The sequence below is a fragment of the Arachis hypogaea genome, chromosome 19, assembly GCF_003086295.3.
Source record: "Arachis hypogaea cultivar Tifrunner chromosome 19, arahy.Tifrunner.gnm2.J5K5, whole genome shotgun sequence".
Taxonomy (NCBI): domain Eukaryota; kingdom Viridiplantae; phylum Streptophyta; class Magnoliopsida; order Fabales; family Fabaceae; genus Arachis; species Arachis hypogaea.
The window spans coordinates 102,061,222-102,066,714 of NC_092054.1; positions in this window are offsets into that span (position 1 = coordinate 102,061,222).

Sequence of the window (5,493 nt, forward strand, 5' to 3'; positions counted from 1 at the left end):
GACTGAGATTTACAAGCTGACCATAGCTTGCTTCATACACAATCTCCGTGGGATCGACTCTTACTCACATAAGGTATTACTTGGACGACCCAGTGCACTTGCTGGTTAGTTGTACGAAGTTGTGAAACAGAATTAAGACATAACGTGCGTATTGAGTTTTTAGCGCCTTACCAGGAAGGAATGATCACGATTTCGCACACCAAGTTTTTGGCGCCGTTGCCGGGATTGTTCGAGTTTGGACAACTGACGGTTTATCTTGTTGCTCAAATTAGGTAACTTTATGTTAATTTTAACCTTTTTTTTTTATTTCTTATTTTCAAAAAATACAAAAAAAATTTCTTTTTTCGTTTTTCCCAATTAATTTTCGAAAAAAAAAAAATACAAAAAAAATTTACAAATCATAAAATCAAAAATATTTTTGATGTTTCTTATTTGAGTCTAGAGTCAATTTTTTAGTTTGGTGTCTTGCATGTGTTTCCTTTTTCTCATGAATTTTCAAAATTCATCATATGTTCTTATGATCTTCAAGTTGTTCTGGTCAGTCTTCTTGTTTGATCTTCATATTTCTTGTTTTGTGTCTTTTCTTATTTTTCATATGCATTTTTAACTTGTTAGTGTCTAATTTGAAAATCTCTAAGTTTGTGTCTTGCATGTTTTTCTTTCATTAAAAATTTTCAAAAATAAGTCTTGATGTTCATCTTGATCTTCAAAGTGTTCTTGGTGTTCATCTTGACATTCATAGTGTTCTTGTATGCATTGTGTGTTTTGATTCATAATTTTTATGCTATGAGTCCTTTTCATGTTTTTCTCTTTCATCATTAAAAATTCAAAAATCAAAAAAATCTTTTCCTTATTTACTCAAAATTTCGAAAATATGATTTGATTTAGTCAAAAAGTTTTTAAATTTAATTGTTTATTATGAATCAAATCAAATTTTCAATTTAAAAATCTTATCTTTTCAAAATCTTTTTCAAAAATCAAATCTTTTTCATTTTACCTTCATATTTTCAAAACTTTTTAAATTTGATTTTAAAATCTTTTCTTATTTATTTCTTAATTTTCAAAATCTTTACTACATTTAATATGGTTGATTGAAAAATTTCAAGTTGTTACTTGCTCATTAAGAAAGATTCAATCTTTAAACTCTAGAATCATATCTTTTTAGTTTCTTGTTAGTCAAGTAATCAACTTTAGTTTTCAAAATAAAATCTTTTTAATTTTCTTTTCAAATCTTTTTCAAATTAAAATTTCAATCATATCTTTTTGAAATTCAATTTCAAAATCTTTTCTAATTTCTTATCTTTTTAAAATTGATTTTCAAATCTTATCTTTTTGTTTCAATCATATCTTTTTAAATTTCAATCATATCTTTTTCAAAAACAAATTTCAAAACTTTTTCAATCAATCTTATCTTTTTGTTTCAATCATATCTTTTTCAAAACTACCTAACTAATCCTCTCTCTCTTATTTCGAAAATTCCCTCTTCCTTTTTCAAAATTCTTTTTTAATTAACTAATTGTTTTAATTTTAATTTAATTTCAACTTTAATTTTCGAAATCTAACATTCAATTTTATTTTTATTTTAATTAAATTTGAAATTCTCTCTCTCATCTCCTTCTATTTATTTATTCATCTACTAAACTTCTCTCCATCCAAAAATTCGAACACCACCTCCCTCTCTGTGTTCGAGTTTTTCCTCTTCTCTTCTTTACATTACATTCTTTTCTTCTTCTACTCACACAAAGGAACCTCTCTCTACTGAGCAAAGAGGATCCCTATTATTTTCTGTTTTCTTTTTTTCATATGAGCAGGAGCAAGGACAAGAACATTCTTGTTGAAGCAGATCCTGAACCTAAAGGACTCTGAAAAAGAAACTAAGAGAAGCTAAAATACAACAATCCAGAGACAACCTTACGGGAATTTTCGAACAGGAAGAGGAGAGAGCAGCCGAAAATAATAATAATGCAAGGAGGATGCTTGGTGACTTTACTGCACCTAATTCCAATTTACATGGAAGAAGCATCTCCATTCCTGCCATTGGAGCAAACAATTTTGAGCTGAAACCTCAATTAGTTTCTCTGATGTAGCAGGACTGCAAGTTTCATGGACTTCCATCTGAAGATCCTTTTCAGTTCTTAACTGAATTCTCACAGATCTGTGATACTGTTAAGACCAATGGGGTTGATCCGAGGTCTACAGGCTTATGCTTTTCCCGTTTGCTGTAAGAGACAAAGCTAGAGTATGGTTGGACTCTCAACCTAAGGATAGCCTGAACTCTTGGGATAAGCTGGTCACGGCTTTCTTAGCCAAGTTCTTCCTCCTCAAAAGTTAGTAAGCTTAGAGTGGATGTTCAAACCTTCAAACAGAAAGAAGGAGAATCCTCTATGAAGCTTGGGAGAGGTACAAGCAACTGACCAAAAAGTGTCCTTCTGACATGCTTTCAGAATGGACCATTCTGGATATATTCTATGATGGTATGTCTGAGTTATCAAAGATGTCACTGGATCATTCTACAGGTGGATCCATTCACCTAAAGAAAACGCCTGCAGAAGCTCAAGAACTCATTGACATGGTTGCTAATAACCAGTTCATGTACACTTCTGAAAGGAATCCTATGAACAATGGGACGCCTATGAAGAAGGGAATTCTTGAAATTGACACTCTGAATGCTATATTGGCTCAGAATAAAATATTGACTCAGTGAGTCAATATGATTTCTCAGAGTCTGAATGGAATGCAAGCTGCATCCAACAGTACTCAAGAGGCATCTTCTGAAGAAGAAGCTTATGATCCTGAGAACCCTGCAATAGTAGAGGTGAATTACATGGGTGAACCATATGGAAACACTATAATCTCTCATGGAGAAATCACCCAAATCTCTCATGGAAGGATCAACAAAAGCCTCAACAAGGCTTTAATAATGGTGGAAGAAATAGGTTTAACAATAGCAAGCCTTTTCCATCATCCACTCAGCAACAGACAGAGAATTTTGAGCAGAAGCCATCTAGCTTAGCAAATATAGTCTCTGATCTATCTAAGGCCACTTTAAGTTTCATGAATGAAACGAGGTCCTCCATTAGAAATTTGGAGCACAAGTGGGCCAGCTGAGTAAAAGGGTCACTGAAATCCCTCCTAGTACTCTCCCAAGCAATACAGAAGAAAATCCAAAAGGAGAGTGTAAGGCCATTGAATTGACCATCATGGCCGAACCCACAAGAGAGGAGGAGGACGTGAATCCCAGTGAGGAAGACCTCCTAGGATGTTCAGTGATCAATAAGGAGTTTCCCTCTGAGGAACCAAAGGAATCGGAGACTCATCTAGAGACCATAGAGATTCCATTGAACCTCCTTATGGAGCTCTGATGAGTATTCTTCCTCTGAAGAGAATGAAGATGTTACTGAAGAGCAAGTTGCCAAGTACCTTGGTGCAATCATGAAGCTGAATGCAAAATTATTTGGTAATGAGACTTGGGAAGAAGAACCTCCCTTTCTCACCAATGAACTAAGTGATCTGGATCAACTGACATTGCCTCAGAAGAAACAGGATCCTGGAAAGTTCTTAATACCTTGTACCATAGGTACCATGACCTTTGAGAAGGCTCTATGTGACCTTGGGTCAGGGATAAACCTCATGCCCCTCTCTGTAATGGAGAAACTGGGAATCTTTGAGGTACAAGCTGCCAGAATCTCACTAGAGATGGCAGACAACACAAGAAATCAGGCTTATGGACTAGTAGAGGACATTTTAGTAAAGGTTGAAGACCTTTACATCCCTGCTGATTTCATAATCCTAGACACTGGGAAGGAAGAGGATGAATCTATCATCCTTGGAAGACCTTTTCTAGCCACAGCAAGAGCTGTGATTGATGTGGACAGAGGAGAATTGATCCTTCAACTGAATAAGGATAACCTTTTGTTTAAAACTCAAGGATCTCCTTCTGCACCCATGGAGAGGAAGCATGAAAAGCTTCTCTCAGTACAGAGTCAAACAAAGCCTCCACAATCAAACTCTAAGTTTGGTGTTGGGAGTCTATAAAATTGACCTGATCACCTGTGTGGCTCCATGAGAGCCCACTGTCAAGCTATTGACATTAAAGAAGCGCTTGTTGGGAGGCAACCCAATGTTATTTAATCATTTTTATTTTATTTTCTCTTTGTTATTTCATGTTTTATTAGGATGATGATCATGTGGAGTCACAAAAACTACTGAAAAATAAAAAAACAGAATGAAAAACAGCATTAAAAATAGAACACCCTGAAGGAAGGGCTTACTGGCGTTTAAACGCCAGTAAGGAGCATCTGGCTGGCGTTTAACGCCAGAACAGAGCATGAAACTAGCGTTAAATGCCAGAAACAAGCAGCAGTCTGGCGTTTAAATGCCAGGATTGCACCTAGAGGAAAGCTGGTGTTAAACGCCAGACACAAGCATCAGACTGGCGTTTAACGCCAGAAATATGCACCATACTGGCGTTCAACGCCAGAAACATGCTGCAGACTGGCGTTGAACGCCCAAAACAAGCATGGAAGTGGCGTTTAATGCCAAAAACATGCTGCAGTCTGGTGTTAAACGCCAGGATTGCATATATAAGGCATTTTACACGCCTCAAAGGTGAAGGGATGAGAAATCCTCAAACACCTCAGGATCTGTGGACCCCATAGGATCCCCACTTACCTTTCTTCTCTCCTCTTCACACCTTTTCATATCACTCTTCCCCAAATACCCCTCACCAATCAACTCAATCACTCTTTCCATCACCTCTTCACCACTGACATCCATCCTCTCTTCCCCAAAAAACCCCACCTACCTTTAAATTCAAAATAATTTCCCTCCCAAACCCAACCCTAAATGGCCGAACCCTAACCCCTCCCCATTCCTATATAAACCCCTCATTCCCTCTTCATTTTCACACAACACAACCCTCTCTTCACCCCTTGGCCGAAACCAACTCTCTCTCCCTCTCCTCAATTTCTCTTCTTCTTCTAGTTCTTTCTCTCTTCTTTTGCTCGGGAACGAGTAAACATTTTAAGTTTGGTGTGGTAAAAAGCATTGCTTTTTGTTTTTCCATAACCATTCATGCCACCAAAGGATAGAGAAACCTCTAGAAAGAAGAAAGAAAAGGCAATTGCTTCCACCTCTGAGTCATGGGAGATGGAGAGATTCATTTCTGAGGTCCATCAAGACCACTTCTATGAAGTTGTGGCCAAGAAGAAAGTGATCCCTGAGGTTCCTTTCAAACTCAAAAAGAATGAGTATCCGGAGATTCGACTTGAGATCCAAAGAAGAGGTTGGGAAGTCCTCACCAACCCCATTCAACAAGTCGGGATCTTAATGGTTCAAGAGTTTTATGCAAACGCATGGGTCACTAGAAACCATGATCAAAGTGTGAACCTGAACCCAAAGAATTAGCTCACCATGGTTCGGGGGAAATACTTAGATTTCAGTCTGAAAAATGTAAGGTTGGCGTTTAACCTACCAATGATGGAAGAGAACGCA